The sequence below is a fragment of the Scyliorhinus torazame genome, chromosome 16, assembly GCF_047496885.1.
Source record: "Scyliorhinus torazame isolate Kashiwa2021f chromosome 16, sScyTor2.1, whole genome shotgun sequence".
Classification (NCBI taxonomy): Eukaryota; Metazoa; Chordata; class Chondrichthyes; order Carcharhiniformes; family Scyliorhinidae; genus Scyliorhinus; species Scyliorhinus torazame.
The window spans coordinates 120,290,239-120,309,278 of NC_092722.1; the positions used below are offsets into that span (position 1 = coordinate 120,290,239).

The 19,040-nt window shown below is 41.5% G+C and overlaps 1 protein-coding gene across 2 annotated transcripts in view; it reads right to left on the reverse strand.

Annotated features, from left to right (window-relative positions):
• sgms1b (sphingomyelin synthase 1b) overlaps nt 1–19,040 on the reverse strand; it is a 145,375-nt gene that overhangs the window by 97,414 nt on the left and 28,921 nt on the right. The window lies entirely within an intron of this gene.

Below are 19,040 nucleotides of genomic sequence, written 5' to 3' on the forward strand. Positions count from 1 at the left end.
GGGGATCTTATAGAAACATATAAGATTATGAAGGGAATAGATAGGATAGATGCGGGCAGGTTGTTTCCACTGGCGGGTGAAAGCAGAACTAGGGGGTATAGCCTCAAAATAAGGGGAAGTAGATTTAGGACTGAGTTTAGGAGGAACTTCTTCACCCAAAGGGTTGTGAATCTATGGAATTCCTTGCCCAGTGAAGCAGTAGAGGCTCCTTCATTAAATGTTTTTAAGATAAAGATAGATAGTTTTTTGAAGAATAAAGGGATTAAGGGTTATGGTGTTCGGGCCGGAAAGTGGAGCTGAGTCCACAAAAGATCAGCCATGATCTCATTGAATGGTGGAGCAGGCTCGAGGGGCCAGATGGCCTACTCCTGCTCCTAGTTCTTATGTTATTTCCTGCATTAGATCTTGAACGTAGTGGCTATAGCAACCACAGATCAAAAATTATTTTGTGTTAACCATTGATTCACCTTGCCCTTTTTCAATAAACTATTCTAGACAATATTCACTCCTCAAGAATAATAATAATCTTATTATTGTCACAAGTAGGCTTACATTAACACCAATGACGTTACTGTGAAAATCCCCTAGTCGCCACACTTCGGCGCATGTTCGGGTACACTGAGGGAGAATTCAAAATATTCCAATTCACCGAATAAGCATGTCTTTCAGGACTTGTGGGAGGAAACCGGAGCACCCGGAGGAAACCCACGCAGACATGGGGAGAATGTGCAGATACCTCACAGACAGAGACCCAAGTGGGAATCGAACCCAGGAGCCATGAAGCAACACTGTTAACCACTGTGCTATCGTGCCACCCCACTAAATATACCACCAAAAAGCATATTATTTGGTCATTCATTTTGATGCTCGAAAGACTTTGTTGTTCTGAATTTGGCTGTTGTGTCTGCTTAGAAAGACTTCCTTGCCTGCAAGGTGCTTTGGGATGTCCTGAAGATGGGAAAGGCTCTTTGTAAATGCAAGACCATTATTTAGGATGACAGAAAGCTACTTATTAAAAACAATATAAATGCTCCCACTTTTGGATGAGCAAAATCTTCCTCCAACAACTTTGTAGGAGCACTGAAGTCACTACCTCTGTTACCCAAGCATAGTTTCAGTTCCTTAAACTGTTAAGACCGCTCGCAACTTTCACGTTCTGTTTTCCCTGATGGACTTCCGACCATATAATTGCACCATCACCAAGACTGCCAACTTCCACCTCGACAACATTTCGCAACTCTGCCCTGGCCTCAACTCCTAAACATGCTTTAGTCATTCTAGATTTGACTGTCCTAACACCCTCCTGTCCAGCCTAGCCTCCCCTCCGTCCCCCAATAAGCTTGAGATCATTCACAACTCTGCTGCCAAGCTGTGCTCTAACTCGCACCAAGCCAGATTTGCACATCACTCCTGTGTTCAATGAGCTGTAGGAGGTTCCGATCATATCCCTCAATGATTTTACCTCATATCTCTGTAATCTCCTCCAGCCATAAAACATTCCAAGATATCTATGCTCTCAAAAATTCTGACGTCTTGAACACCTCCAATTTTAATTGCTCCACTATTGGCACCCTTTCCAGCAATTTCTCCTTGGTCACAGAACTTTTAGCCATCTCGAGGTATTACACCACCATGCCTTTAAAAGCCCCCCTGTAATATACTTTTCTGACCATGAAGTCAAAAATTAATGTTCCATCCTTTTCCAATGTGAAGAGGTGGCACGGTGGCACAGTGGTTAGCACTGCTGCCTCACGGCGCTGAGGACCCTGGTTTGATCCCGGCCCGGGGCCCTGTCCCTGTGGGTGTCCAGGGGCTGGTTTAGCACACTGGGCTAAATCGCTGGCTTTTAAAGCAGACCAAGCAGGCCAGCAGCACGGTTCAATTCCCGTACCAGCCTCCCCGAACAGGCGCCAGAATGTGGCAACTAGGGGCTTTTCACAGTGACTTCATTGAAGCCTATTTGTGACAATAAGCGATTTTCATTTCATTTTCAGTTTGTACATTCTCCCCGTGTCTGCGTGGGTCTCACCCCCACAACCCAAAGATGTGCAGGGTAGGTGAATTGGCCACGCTAAATTGCCCCTTAATTGGAAAAAAAAATAACGGGGTACTCTGATTTTAAAAAGGAAAAAAAAAATTCCAATGTGAAATTTCTTGGCATATGTGTTAAAGGTGCTTTAGAGAAGTGGGACAGACTCATCTAAATCTCCAATGTAGGGCAGCATTGCTGCATATCTATAGAGACAAGTACTTCTTCTGAAATCAAATTTTAAATACATACAAAAAATGAAAACTACAATGAACGTACAGAAAAGCTCATCAAATGGCTACTACGCCCTGCAGTAGCCACTTACGCACTGACCAACCAAATACAATTACATCAGTCATGGGTTTTGTCGTTGTTTCCAGTTGCACAATTGGATAGAGGATCATCATCCATTGGAGAACAGGGGAAAGTAAGGTAGAATTCTCACTTCACCCCTTTTACGCTGATGGTAATCAAGTATGTACTTCTTCGAAGTGCAAAGCCAAAAATGCCTTCAATTTTATAAGTGAACCCGCTTATGTGGATTTATCAATTATGGATTGAAGAATAGAGACAAAGATTATTGGGCCAATTCAGCTTGCCATATGGAGTCTACTTCAATGTTGAACATGTACTTCATTCCATCTTCCCTTTGGTTGACTAAAATGCGTATATACTTCCATACTCCTACCAGTCAGAAACTTACCCAGCTTCACTTTTAAAAAGGCCAGGAAATTCCATGAAGGTCAATATCAGCCTCCTGCACATTTTTTAAATTACACCATCAGATTGGTTGATACATTCGTCAATTTTAGTAGAAACTCTAAATCAATTTCCACTACGTTCGTAACGTCTTCTTTTATTCATTTTTTAAAAAAAATATTTTTATTCTCTTCATTTTTAACATTTTGATCAAATAAACAAAAGAAACAAACAAACAAATATTCCCCCAAACAAAACCAGCATCCCCCTCAATACACAGACCAAAACATCCACCCCAATGGTTCCAGGTAAAAAATTGTCCGTCAGTAAACAAAGAACAATACAGCACAGGAATAGGCCCTTCGGCCCTCCAAGCCTGTACAAGGTCATGATATCAACCTTTGCCAAAAACCCTCAGCACTTCCTTGTGCCGTTTTCCTCTATACCCATCCTATCCATGTGTTTGTCAAGATGCCTTTTGATAGCCGTTAATGTATTTGCTTCCACAATCGCCCCTGGCAATGCGTTCCAGGCACTCACCACCCTCTGCGTAAAAAGCCTGCCTTGCACAGCTCCTCTAAACCTTGCCCCACGGACCTTAAACCTATGCCCCCCGAAATGGGAGGAAGACCTGGGGATTGACATAGTGTAGGGACTCTGGAGCGAAGCACTGCACAGGATCAACTCCACCTCCATGTGTGCAAGACTCAACCTGACACAACAAAAAGTGGTACATAGAGCCCACTTAACAAGAACTCGAATGAGTAGGTTCTTCCCGGAGGTGGAAGATAGATGTGAACGGTGCCAAGGACGCCCGACCAACCACGCCCACATGACCTGGTCTTGCCCCAGACTTGTGGGATACTGGAGAGCCTTCTTCAAGGCAATGTCCAAAGTGGTGGGGATGCCCGAAAGTGGCAGTCTTCGGGGTATCAGGCCAGCCAGATCTATTCCTGGGGAGGAGGGCGGACGCCCTTGCCTTTGCCTCACTGATCGCCCGCCGTAGAATCCTGTTCGGCTGGCGGTCAAGCAGCACCACCCAAAGCTGCAGACTGGCTGTCCGACCTCTCAGAATCTCTCCAAATGGAGAAAATTAAATTCGCTATCCGTGGGTCAGACGATGTCTTCCATAGAACGGGAGAGCCATTCACCCAATTGTTCCGTGACCAGTTTGTGGCCAACGAGCAAGCAGAAAAATAGCCAGGTAGCCAAGAATCAGGGGAAAGTAGCCAAGGCGTGAGAGGGAGGGATAGACCGGGGGTGGGGGTCTCAGCTAAACCTAAGAGAAAAGAAAGACGAACCACAGGGGAAGGGGGGGGGGGGGGGGGGGGGGGAGAGAGGGAAGAGGGAGGAGACAAGAAACGATGGAGGGGAACCGGAGAGGGGAGGGAATGATAGCCGGAAGGAGAGCATGGGAAACGACAACAAACTTGGCAAATACAGTAACAGAGAGCAAGGAAAATACGGGTGAAAGACGGGATGAACGGCTGAAGATGAACGCGCGACAACTACGGCAGCGAAAACCTTCCGGGAGAAGTAACACCACCACCACCAGATCCATTTTCGTATTGCCCTCTCTGTATTGGACATAACTAATGTAATTGTTTCTCCAGTACCCAAATGTATATGTACCTCCCCAGTTCCCACCCACCCCCCAACAAACAGATACCTACTTATTTGTTAAAAATAATATTGCTAACTGTACAGAGATGCTGTTGTTGAGCGAGTGTACAATATCATACCAGTTTTGTTCTTTTTGTTTTCTTTTCCTCTTCTCTACTATATGTATATATTTTATTTTGTGTACATAATTGTAAATATACTTTGTTCAAAAACCCAATTAAAAAACCTATGCCCCCTGGTGACTGACCCCTCCACCCTGGGAAAGAATGCTTGCCCATTCACTCTATCCATGCCCCTCATAATCTTGTAGACCTCTTATCAGGTCACCCCATCAACCTTCGTCTTTCTAATGAAAACAGTCCAAGTATATTCAGCCTCTCCACATAGCTAACACTCTCCAGGCGAGACAACATCCTGGTAAACTTCCTCTGCACTCTCTCCGAAGCCTCCACATCCTTCTAGTAGTGTGGCGACCAGAATTGTGCACAATATTCCAAGTGTGGCCTTACCAAAGTTCTATAGAACTGTAGCATGACTTGCTAGTTTTTTTTACTCGATGCCCTGTGGAATGAAGACAAGCATTCCGTATGCTTTCTTGACTATCTTGCCCACCTTCAAAGATCCGTGGACCTGCACGCCCAGATCTCTCTGACTTTCTATATTCCTAAGAGCTTTGGCATTTACGGTATATTTCCCTTCTATGTTCGACCTACCAAAATGTATTACCTCACATTTGTCCAGATTAAACTCCATTTGCCATTTCTCTGCCCAAGTCTCCAAGCTATGTCCTACTGTATCCTCTGACAATCCTCAACCCTCCACCAACTTGGTGTCATCCGCGAACTTACTAATCAGACCAGCTACATTTTCCTCCAAATCGTTTATGTTACAAACAACAGAGGCCCCAGTACTGATCCCTGTGACACCACTAGTCACAACCTTCCATTCAGAAAAACACCTTTCTACTGCTACGCTTTGCCTTCTGTGACCGAGCCAGTTCTGTATCCACCTTACCACCTCACCTCTGATCCCGTATGACTTCACCTATTGCACCAGTCTGTCATGAGGCACCTTGTCAAAGGCTTTACTGAAGTCCATGTAAACAACAAACACCGCCCTCCCCTCATCAATCATCTTTGTCACCTTCTCAAAAAACTCGATTAAGTTAGCGAGGCCGACCGCCCCTTCACAAAACTATGCTGTCTATCGCTAATGAGTCCTTTGGTTTCCAAATAGGTATAAATCCTGTCCCCGCGAATTCTCTCCAATAATTTACCTACTACCAACATGAGGCTCACCGGCCTCTCGGACATACACAGGTTCATGCAATATGCAATAAAAGTTTGGACACAAGTAAAACTGTTAAATGCGTGCTTTTATTAAGGGTCCATAAAATACATAACATGCTGTAACATATCAAGCAACAAAATCAGAAATAAATGATTAAACCCAAGAATTGAACTTAAAAAAAACTAAGACCTGGCTGCATCAGATTACAAAAAATTAGTGCAAATAACTTTAGATTTAATGAAACTCTAATTTATTCCTACTCATTCAAAAGAAAACCCCTCAAGTATTATGGAAAACAACCCAAGTCTATCTAATCTCTCTACATAACTAAAACTCTCCAGCCCAGGCAAAATCCTGGTAAATGTGTCAGGAAGGCATGGAAGTTCGAGACCAGTTAAGTCACAAGAGCGTTTGGCAAGATTGAACAGTATTTATTTTGCAAGGAGAATGGCAAACAAGGCAGATGAGCTTGAGGGCACAAATTTAAAAATGGGAGCATGATGTCATAGTTGTCACAGACATGGTTGAGAGAGCGGCAGGATTGGCAGCTCAATATTCCAGGATATCGGATCTTCAGGCGCAACAGGGAAGGTGGTAAGAGAGGAGGGGTGTTGCAAATTTAATCGGGGGTTCAGTTACTGCAGTAAAGAGGGAAGACATCTTAGAAGGCTCTTCAAATGAAACCTTATGGGTAGAACGTAAAAACCAAAGAGGAGCAATCACAATGCTGGGAGTGTTTTATAGGCCACTAACAATTAGAGAGAAATGGAAGAGCAGATATGTAGGCAAATATGTAGGCAAAGAAGAATAAATGTAATACGGTAGGCAAAGTGTAAAACTGTAAAAGTAATGCGGTATTGAAGTGGGGATTTCAACTTCCCCAACATTAACACGTTCCAATAAAGAAAAAAGGTGAGACCAACAAGTCAAGTGACCCTTGGATATCGAGGGATATACAGCATTGGATAAAAAGAAAAAGGGAGGCTTATGGCAGATATCGAGGGCTCAAAACAGCAGACTCCCTGGAGGCATATAGTGTGCATGAGAGGGAACTTAAAGGAGGTAATTAGGAGAGCAAAAAGGGGACATGAAAGGATACTGGAAGGTAAAATAAAAGAAAATCCTAAGTTTTACAAGCACACTCAGGGTAAAAGGATAACTAGGGAAAGAGTAGGGTCCATTAAAGACCAATGGTAATTTGAGAATGGAGCCAGAGGTACCCCTGCCAAGTTGGTTTAAATTTTCCCCAACAACACCAGCAAAGCTCCCTAAAAGGACGCTGGTACCATTTCGGTTCAGGTGCAACTCGTCCGCCTTGCACAGGTCCTACCCTGCCCCAAATCAGCCCCAATGTCCCAGAAATCTAAAGCCCTGCTTCCCTCCTGCACCATCTCTCCAGCCACACGTTCATCTGGACTAACCTCTTACTTCTATACTCACTAGCTCATGGCACCGGATGTAATCCAGAGATTACTACATTCTGGGTCCTGTTTTTTTCTACTTCCTAGCTCCCTAAATTCTGCTTGCAAGAAGTCATCCCTTTTTCAGCCTATATCGTTGGTACCAATGTGTACCACGATATCTGCCCGTTTGCCCTCCCCTTCAGTAAATTTAATTTGAAAAAAAAACACACTAACAACCCTACATTTATCATTGTAACTCCAGCCTCTTCCTCACCATTATTTTGAGGGGATAATAAAAATTACTGTAAAGTATACGCAAAGCTGAAATCATACTTGATGAAATAATGCATGGAAGGTAACTTAATTCAGCGTTTGATTGATTACTTCAATCTTCTAATCTGCAGGGGTTGACGGTGCCAACTGACAGAATGCTGCTGTCCTTACCCCGAACCCAAATAGAAATGAGCGAATGATTTTTGCTGTAACACAAAGAATGTTGTCCTCACAGCAGTGCTTAGAAATTATTAGCGCCTACTTGAATACAAATCCAAATTGCAGTCGCTTGTTCCTTGCCAAAACTCAGCTCCATAGACCAGAGTGCATATTATCCAGAAAGGCGCGTACAGCAATATGCTCACGTCACGTGAAATGTATGTGGTGCCAATAGCTGATTTCAGAATCCCCCCCCCCCCCCCCCCCCCACCCCACCAACATTCAGTGCAAAATATATTTTGGGGGGAAAACCTCACCACCCAAAATAAAGGTGTTACAGTAGACATTAGTGAAAAGCAATGTTCATGATGCCTAAATAAATAAACAGACTCAAACAGGCTAGGTCATAGGTTGCAACTTACAGAAAGAACTTGCACTTTAATCATGTTCAACCGGTCTGCAAGGTTATATGTGGCCAATGGCTTACCTTGCAAGGAATTACTGTTGTTATACTGGCAAATGCGGCAGCCAATTTGCACAAAAGAAGAAAAATAACTGGTATTCATGCAGCTCCTTTCTGTATCTCAGATGCTTCCAAATACTTTAGCCAACAAATTACTTTTGAAACTGAAGTTGCTGTTGAAGGGAAATACAGCAGTGAAGTAAATGACCAATTTGACAGTTTTCGTTCGATGGTTTTAGGTATAAATATTGCCACGACAGTGGGAGTACTCCCTTGCTCGCCTACAATTGTGCCATCAGATTATGAATGCCCACCCAGGAGAACAGACAGGACCCAAGTATTATCTCGTCTCCAAAAAAGGAACCCCACCACCACAGCACACCTTCACTACTGAACTGAAATGTCAGTCTAAATTATAAATTTAAGTCTGTGGTAGGGTTTGCTCAGTCAACTTTGGCTCAGGGATGACAGTTTCTGACTGTACAGGGGCATCTACTAGTCCAAATACATAGGTCTTTGAAGCATTGATGGAACAATAAGGAGAACAGGATTAGTGTTGTATTAGTGTAGGAACAGGGAATACAAAAGTGAAGAGAGGATGGGCAATTTGCACAAGATATTTGTTAGGTCAGAGTTTGAGGACTACATCCATCCATTATAAAGCAGTGAATGATTGCCGTATTAGGTTCAACAACATGCCTCATTCAGTCACACATTCAGAAAAGCATTCCACAAGTGTGACATTTAATCCAGTTCCCAGACTAGCTTCTTCCCCGACCAGTGCGCCCCACTCCATCATATGTAGCCTCTCTGATGCATGAAATTAGCGAGGACAACTTAGTCATTTTTTACTCATTAAAATTAAATGGATGTTATTCCTTAAAGCTCTAAGCTTTTTACCAAGGATAAACTGCAGCCCCCCTTAATGTGAAGTGTTAAGCACCAATTTAGCATTTCTGCTGTTATTTCCATAGTGCAATTTGGATCATTTTATTGCTAATTTAAAGGTTTTAGCACCGAAACAGACTTTGACTGAGCAGAAATACATTGTGATAGCTGGATGCAATGTACATACAAAGTTGAACACTAAATTTCAACATTTGTTTGGAATAACTTTTCAGAATATAAAGCTTAATTGCTATAAGAAGTTTGCCATCATCTTATACCAGAATAGTACACTCAGATATTCCAGGATATAAATATTGGGTTTTACGGTTTATCCTCATAATATGGAGGCATTATCCACCAAGGAATGTCGACTGGATCTACAAGATTTTTATACCTCACTGCACTGAATGGGCAGATATAAATTTAGCAAGTCAGCTTCAAGCAAAAAGAAACCAAACAAGAAAGACATTACAGAACATTATTTTGCAAAAAGTAGAGAATGTTCATTACAGAATATAATACTTTATTTATTGCAACAGTCTGCTGACCAGTGTAGCACTGTTTAGTCATTTAAGATGTAGCGAAAAATGTTAATTTGTCACCACATGGTGTGGAACAAGTTTCTCCATGTACCAAAACTACAGATAGGTAGAAACAACTGTGTTTACATGGTGCCATTGCCAATGTAAAAAAAAGCCCAAAGCATTTAGGAGAAGCATCATTAAATAAAATTTGACGTTGAGCCACCAGTAAGGATACATTAACCGGTGGCCAAAAGGCTGGTGGTCAAAGAGGTAGCTTTTCAGGAGTGTCTTAAAGTGCAGCCAGCACAGTGCAGCAGCCAACATTGGAACAGTTTAAATCAGGAACATGGAGACCAGAACCGTAGTAACTTAAAAAATAGGATAATGGCACAATTCAGAGCACAAGCACAGCCCAGCAAGCGACACGCAATATAGCAGTGGAATGAATCAAAGAGTAAATTCAGAGCAGTAGACTTTAGATCGGGGATCAACACAGGAGAAAGAGCATTCAGAAGCCAGTGAAGCCAATTAATCCAGGTTTCGCGTACAATTCCAGAGTACTTTCTTCCTTCTCTTTGCAGGTACAGACTTCTATTGCAATTTAGCAGGAAGAGATTGTATTTCTGTAGGAGTAACATATGGGAGGGCCTGAGCAAAGGCTTTTGAAGGTAGGGACAACTGGCATGAGTCAAGAATAAGATGGGCAGCATCAGAAGTCCAAGAGCACCAATAACCAGTGCTCCCAGAGCTGAAGAATGGATTTAGAAGCAGGAAGCATTGTAGCAGATTTAAGTTTTATTCTTTCATGGGATGCAGGCATCACTGGCAAGGACAGCATTTTTTGCTCATCCCTAATCGCCCTCAGGAAGTGATGGTGAACCACTGTAACCTGTCAGGGGTGTAGGTACACCCGCAGTGCAGGGAGGGTGTCCCACGATTTTGACCAAACAGTGAAGGAATGCCGTTTTGTTCCAAGTCAGGGGAACGTGCAGGCAGTGGTGTTCCCATGCATCTGTTGCCCTTGTCCTAGGTGGGAGACATCACAGGGTTGGAAGGCTCTTTGGTGAGTTGCTGCAGTGCATCTTGTGCATGGTACACACTGCTGCCACTATTGTCTGTGGTGGAAGGAGTAAATGTTCAAGATGGCGAATGGGGCAGCAATCAAGCAAGCTTCTTTGTCCTGTAGGGAGTTGAGCTTCTCAAGTGTTAACAGAACCGCATTTATCCATGCAAGTGGAGAGTATTTCATCAGACATCTGACTTCTGCCTTAGAGATAGGAGACAGTCTTTGGGGAGTCAGGTGGTGAGATGATTGCTGCAGGATTGTATTCATTGGAGTTCAGAAGAATGAGGGGAGATCTCATAGAAACCTATAAAATTCTAACAGGACTGGACAGGGTAGATGCAGAAAGAATGTTCCCGACGATGGGCGTGTCCAGAACCAGGGGTCAGTCTGAGGATACGGGGTAGACCATTTTGGAAAAAATTAGGAGAAAGGTCTTCACCCAGAGAGTGGTAAGCCTGTGGAATTCGTTACCACAGGAAATAGTCGAGTCCAAAACATCATGTAGTTTCAAGAAACAGTTAGGTATAGCACTTGGGACGAATGGGATCAAAGGATATGGGGGAAAAGCGGGGTTGGGCTATTGAGTTGGATGATCAGCCATGATCATAATGAATGGCGGAGTGGGCTTGAAGGGACGAATGGCCTCCTACTCCTATTTGTTTCTACAGAATTCCCAGTCGCTCACCTGCTCCTGTAATCACTGTATTTATGTGGCCATTCCAGTTAATGTTCTGTTCAATGGTAACTGCCCCAAGTTCTTGGTGGGGAAATTCAACTATGGCAATTATATTTAATGTCAATGGAGATGGACTACCTCTTGTTAGAGATGGTCATTGCTTGGTACTGGTGTGGAGTGCAGTTTGCTTGCTGTTTGTCTGCTCAAGTCTTATAGTCAATTGACACATTACTTCAGTGTCTGAGTAATAATGAATGGTACTGAACATTGTGCAGTCATCAGCAAACATCCGTACTTCTGACCTTATGTTGACGCCAAGGTCAGTGAGGAAACAGCTGAAAATAGCTCTGTCTATTGCACGCAACTCCTGTTGTTTGGGATGTATATAAGTCTGCATTGTAGCTTCACCAGCTTGGCACCCCATTTTTTCGAATGCTTTACTCAACTCCTCATTGAACAAGATGTGATCATATGGTTTGGTGGTAATGGTAGAGTGAAGAATATGGTGGGCCATGAGGTTACAGATGGTGGCGGAATACAATTCTGCTGATGCCCAATGCACCTCAGTCGAATTTCTAGATGTGTTTTGAATTTGCCACACACAACACAATGGATGATATCCTCAGTCCTCAAGGACTGTGCAGCGGTGCTCCTACCAAACAGTCATGGAATAGGTAGATTGGTGAGGATGAGGTCATGCAGCTTTGTTCCTCATTTGTTTCTCCCCACTTGCCACACACACAATCTGACAGATATGACCTTTAGGACTCAGCCTGCTCAATCAATAATGGTGCTACCGAGCCATTTGATAATGGGAAATAATTGGCCCTTACTACCCTGAGTGCTTAAGCCAAGTTATGATTAACATGGAGGGGTACTAATACATCAGTCAGTTCCGATCCGACGTTTGACCTGATACCATGAGACTTGGTGGGGTTCGGAGTCAGTCTTGAGGACTCCCAGGGCAACTCCCATCCAGCTGTTTTTTTAGTGTTGTGCCATCTCTGCTAGGTCTGTCCTACTGCTAGAACAGGATATATCCAGAGCTGGTCATGAATGCACCTGGGTTGTAAGCTATGGTTTGGTGAGTAAGGCTCGTCTGTGGGGCAGTTTTCCCAACATTGGCACAAGCCCCTTGATATTAGTAAGGAAGACTTTGCAGGATCAGCTGGGCATGGTGTGCTGTTGCTGTTTCCTGTGCTTAGGTCAATGCCTAGTGCTACAACTGAGTGGCTTGATAGGCCATTTCAGAGGGAGTTAATAGTCAACCACATTGTGTAGATCTGGAGGTGTCGCATGTGTACCAGTTCGAACAGTATGGCAGATTTCCTTTTTTTTTTGAAAAAAAATTTAAAGTACCCAATTCATTTTTTCCAATTAAGGGGCAATTTAGCGTGGCCAATCCACCTACCCTGCACATCTTTGGGTTGTGGGGGCGAAACCCACGCAAACACGGGGAGAATGTGCAAACTCCACACGGACAGTGACCCAGAGCCGGGATCGAACCTGGGACCTCGGCGCCGTGAAGCAGCGGTGCTACTCACTGCGTCACCGTGCTACCCAAGGATGGCAGATTTCCTACCGTAAAAAGGAAATTAGGTTCAAAATACATGAACACAAATAAACATTCGTTTTAGACTAAAGATTTCAAAGTAGAGCATTTCTCTCTGCAGTTAAACTGACCTGAATATTGAAGAAATACTTCAGCCTTTATACACAATGACAAAGCGAAACATTAACACGAGGAAAAATGCGACCAACTTAACTACTTTGTTATAAAGCATTTTTAATATGACATTCCAAGAAGCTCAAGGAGAGCAGAAACAGAAAAGGAGAAATTAGAACTTTTTAAAAAGGTGCAAGAGGCAAAGATTTTTCAGAGGAGAATTCCTGAGTGTAACCAAAACATTAGAAACTCCACAGCATAGTGATAGCGCAAACAAAGAATGATGTGCTGGAATCAGAGGAACAGATTATAAGCATGGGGATACAAAGATACAGTGGGAAAACACTGCAGAGATAGAATTGGGTGAGACCATCGAGCGGTTTAAAGAAAATTTGAAAATGTTATGGGTCTGTTGATGGGATTCCACAAGAGGTCAGCAAGAACAGGGCTACCGGACAAACAGAAACAAAAAAAGTGGCAGAAAGCCACATTATTAGCAAGTGTAACTCAAATAAATTTGAGACGGTATGAATGTATTATCCATATTCAAAACAATACGCAAACATGTAAGAATTTGCATGTTTGTTACAGCAGCCATTATAATAATGTTATTCTGAAGTAAATACTGCATAATAATTGCCCGGAAGCTATTTCAAGAGAAGGTTTTAACAGAACACTGAATTGATGCCAGACATTCGAGATTCTTTATATTATGTCATGTTATGTTAATAATTGCCTATTTTGAGCAGTAAACATAGCAGCAGAAAAAGTTTGATGCATGGAAAATTAGAACAGAAACGTATTATGCTATGGGATGACATATACCTATAGCTTTTATATGGCGGGTACTTTTTGGGATAAGAGAAAGACTGAAGGTTAAGGGAAAAAAAGCATTTTTTAAATAATTAACATTTGATCTCAGGATATGGGTAACACTAGCAAGGCACATTTATTGACTGTCCCCAATGCATTCAAAGAATCATTCTACTAAGAAATTGGAGTACGCCTTTACTTCGACTTCATGATAAGGGGAGACAGTGTCGCAGTGGTATCACTGGGCGAGTATTCCAGGGACCCAGTGTAATTGTATCAAGGCAGATGGCAGAATTTGAATTGAGTAAAAATCTGGAATTTAACGATGACCATATCACCATTGTGGATGTCGTAAAAACCCACCTGGTTCACTAACGTCCTTTTGGAAGGAAACCTGCCATCCTCACCTGGTCTGGCCTACATGTGACTCCAAACCCACAGCAATGTGGCTGACTCTTAATTGCCCTCTGAAATGGCAATCAGGGGATGGGCAACAAATGTTGGCCTTGCACCTCAACGGAACTTGACCGCTTGGGTAGAAATTTGAATTTTTTTCTCATTATTTTCAGTTCTCAGCAAAGGAAAACCTGACAAAATTGCCACACTTCCATGTGGTCTGTAGATGAGTAATTCTGAAACTGATGTGTTTGGACATTTCTGGTTACACAAGGAAACAAAACCAATAGGGTTGTAAAAGCAGGTTATAAGAGAATGCTAGTTAGCGTTTCAAAAAATCAAGACTGGCTAACATCAGTATATCTTCAAAAAGAGAATATTTAGTTTGAATAAAAATTAACTGTTGCAACTGAGAATCATCCATATACAGTTTCTTTCCTGATACAATTTATAACACATGCAGATTGTGACTACAAAAAGGTCCACTGAAGTCAGCACAGATCACTTGAGGCTATTCCAAAACACAGTTTACTATCACTATTGCAGTTTTTTATAAATTCTATTGCACAAGGAATCCTAAATCTCAAGAACATAATTTGAACACTGGCTTTGGTGCATGACCGTGCCATCATATACAACAGTCTCAAATCTCAACAGGATGCTCCCATCTCATACCATAACTTCTTTGGGCTTCTGTCAATTTACCACCAGAGAACCGTCATGGAAATTCTCAGCATGCTAATTATTTTCTATAGCCTTCTTTGTAGGTTGGAATTCATCTCAAAACATTTAACTACAGGACAGCAAATTGATATATTTTATTATGAAAGCAGACCAAACCCCATCAGTGGCTAGGATACTGGACAGAAACCCCAATATTATATTTTTATTTTGTAATACTGTGAGGAAAGGATACTTGCTTCAGGAATGATTTCATGAAAAACAGGGCTACAGTAGATTAAAACAAACTTTATTACTAAAACAGTATTAAAATATTTTCAACATGACACAAGAAAATAGCTTACAATTACTCCTTAAGCAATGCTAGTCAATACAGTGACACGGTAACTCTTAACTGCTATCTTTATTCGCACTCAAACAACAAGGAAAACATCTCAACTCTCAATCCACTTTTTAAAAAAACATTAGCACTCAGGAACACCTACTGTACAGGTGTTCTTTGTGAAAGAGAAATTTTTCACACTGCTTTAAATAAAAGACCTGAATCTTGTCAGAACCATGCAGAATTTAGCTGTACGTCTTCAGACAATGCTAGTTTTATCTCACCTTGTCCTGAGACAAGTCTGAACTGCTTGGAAACACTGTTAATCTGTTTACAGACATATCCTCTAATTGAACTGCAGTGAGTGGGAACAAAATCTTGACTGTTCACAGCTTCATCTAAAACTCCACTGAACTGCTCAAACTTTTTCTGCAAAATGCACGATACCTTGGCTCCATCCAGTAATATCATTTAACCACGCCAAAATCTAACTTATTCCACAGGAGCCCACCTAATCCAATCAAAACTGCATTAGCCAAAGTTTTTTACAATGCCTTAAATGGTACCCCAGCTTCCAAAACATTGTCTTTTGAACCAGGATATATTTCAAAACATGACTGCAGCAGTCAACCATACTCTAACCCAGGCTTTTAACCCTTTTAACTATAACCCAAATAAGTATAATACAATATAGCTGAAATTTCTACATTCATCACAATATTTGTATTGGCAAACATTAAAAATAAGGCACAGTTTCAAATGTGTTTAATTTAATGTGTGTGTGTCTGGAAGGGTAAAACGTACAGTTAGATTAATTCAAGACAAAGGGGTTTGTATATGTGGGGGTTAGTTAAGTTCCAACAATTTCTCTTTCACAAAGAACACCGGTTATGTTTCTATTATGCTTCGACGGCGCTTCGGCACAAAGAAAAAATAGACCAGCAGTTGTTGCTTAACTACAGGAGGCCACGTTCCAGAAGGAAGGGTTTTGCTTTGTTCTTAGTTTTAACTGGAAGCCAGGGCAGTGGAGACTGGACTTTGGGGAGTGGACATCTCTCCATTCTGCCAGAAGATCGACTAGACAGGACAGGAGCTGCAAAGAGGCAGGTTTCCTAAGGTACGTTACAGTCCAGATAACCAAAACATTGTGAAAGAAAGAATGTTCAAGACACCTGAAGTTAAGAGAACAGAGACCAAGGTATTGTTCAAAAGAATTCAAGGAAGAGTAAACAAAGTGTTCTGAGTTAAAGAAACAATTGCAGTAACTGGATTTAAAGTGAGACAGCAGACTTGAGGTAGATGAAATGTCTAATGCAATTTTAATACAGCCTGGGAATCGAGAGTTAAAGCAATTGTGAGCAGTTTGCACAGCAGTCAAGGAAAATAAATCATAATGGGATTAGTGTGAAGTATTGGACTGGATTTGCTACTAAAAGTGTCATTTGGAAAAGTGGTCTGGATTTTGGAATGCAAACCGCTAAAGGAAAGCATAATTATGAGAGAAAATTTTAAAGTTTGTTTTTGGGACGAGAGTTTGAAAACTCTCACCTGCCAATCATCTGAGGGGATTCAGAGGAGACATCCACACACATTCACATTTGGGGCTCAGAATGGAGAATGCATTTGCCCACGATCATCTCGTGCTTAAAAGGGATAATGAGACCATTGTAGATCAAGATGAATTTTGTAATCCATTTTAATCTGAGAACCTGCGTCTAATTGTTAAACTAGAGGGAGTAAAAGCATACTGCATCATAATCCACATTTTCATTTTTAACGAATTTTTATTTCTTGTTGTTAAAACTAATTAACGGTCCTGTGACTCTGGTCCTCCACGTTTTATCATAAGTCACATTTTCACGTTTAATAAATTTTTGTTTCTTCTTGTTAAAACTAATCAACAGTCCTGTGACTCTGGTCCTCCACCTTTTATAAAGAACCTTTTGAGCCAGCGTTCCATTCTGGGATCTTCCTGTCTAGGTATACCAACTGGGATCATAACAATACTACAATAAAATTATGGGCTACTATTGCACTAATATTTCAATATAACTGTTTGCAGCTATGATTTTGAAAATGCTTAGTGGTTCCTTGAGCACAGTCACAAATTTCTCCTGTAAATGGACCTCTCTTCCTTACAATCAGGAGCTTATTTTTAATCTCAGGATACATATGATACCATGATTGTAACAATGAATATCCCTGGTTATGAAACTGGATACTGTCATATTCTATACACAAGTCATGTCTTCCAAAAGTGAAAGAACGATAGCATGGAGTGAGATGAGGCAAACTACAAACAACAAATGAATTTATTTTACATAAATCGTGTAAATGTGCAGAGTAGGGTTTAGTTAGGTTTAATCACTCCTCCTAACTTAAACAAACCACGCCATATGGTTAGGAGAATAAATATATATTTTTGATGAATAGTTCGTCTAAAAATGGTTAGCAAAAAGCCTAACCAGCGGGCTCTTTCTTAGTTCTCATTTTTCATTGGTTCGCTCCAACTGTCCATTGGACATCAAATCAAAGGAACACCTGCTTACCCACCGCTGGCATTCTGCGCCTGCTGATTAGCGAGTTGAGCTGTCAATTCAACTAGCTACGACCTTCAAGGGTAAGCTACCTCTGCTGTGCTCAGCTGAAGCCAGTCCAACATGTTACATACAATTTCCTTTCTGGATGTATAAATGAACTTCACTATCTCAAAGAGGCGCTTTAACTAGATCTAATGCACATTCTTAGAACGTGTATTCTGAAGAGATACCCCCTGGGAGCTACATAAAACTTTTTTTAAACTATCCTGTATTCCTTATATAATCATTAACAATCCATGAATACAAGTTGGATGTTGAGAGCACATACATATTCTTTCATATATTTAAATCTTAGCCGCTGGCAGCATATTTTGCATGTATTTAAGCACATATAGCAGGGCTCCCACCTCGGCACAAGAGTTCCAGTTGGAATTAGACAGAACAAGACATGGACAGTGGACTGGAACCTGCACTACAGCTACCAATGGCAGTATGGCTCATGATACCACCTTCACTTCAAGTGAGAAGGCTGTGGGCTCAAATCCCACCCCAAGATTCGTTTTGATCCCTCAACGAACACCAAGATGCATTAACTGGTACTGTAAAGTCACCATAACTGGACAGCTGGTTTGTGATGCAGAACAAGGCCAACAGTGTGCGTTCAATTCCAGTACCAGCTTATCCGAACAGGCGCCGGAATGTGGCAACTAGGGCTTTTACAGTAACTTCATACTTGTGACAATAAAAGGTTGTTATTATTATCTGTGGGATCTTCACATCCACAAACTGGCAACTATGTATTCTCACAAACAAATGTAACTTAACTTTGAAAAGTAATACATTGACTATGAAATACGTCAATACGTCTGCACGACATGAAAAAAAATTTCCTGTCGCATATTTTACACAGGACTGATGCGAAACAATTTTTTTTTTTTTTTTTTTTTTAAATGACAATATCTGCCCAAACACCTTGAGCAAGCAAAGAGGGGTAACACAGTTAGGACAGACTCGGGTCATGTCCTGGGCAACGTAGGATGGTGGTACAGGGAACAGAACACCAGGAAGAGCAAAATAAGGTGAGAAACACAAGCTTCTTTCATCTTTGACCACTGACATATTGACTCAGAGTTTGCCGTTACAATAACAACAAAACTGTCAGCATTCACAGTTACTACTGTGTAAAACTAGCAACACACACATACATTTAAACATGCAAATCTAGAAGCTGCTCAATGATACCCTACTTTTCACAATCAACAAAGGGTCTGACACATGTCTCAGCTTTTTAAGCACTAGTCTTTTAGTAAAAAAAACATTCAAAATGGTACGACTTGTTGAATATAAAACTGTGGAGTGAAGAACTTTCAGAAGAACATTTAAAAATCTTTTATTTCTTATTTTTTTTAAAAAGTTTTCACCTTAATCCCATGTGTACATCCTAATCTTTACTTTACTTTCTGCAAAAAAGGTCAGTTATAAAGCTTGCTTTTCACTTCCTGCTTTCTGTGTGAGAATTCTTTAATCTG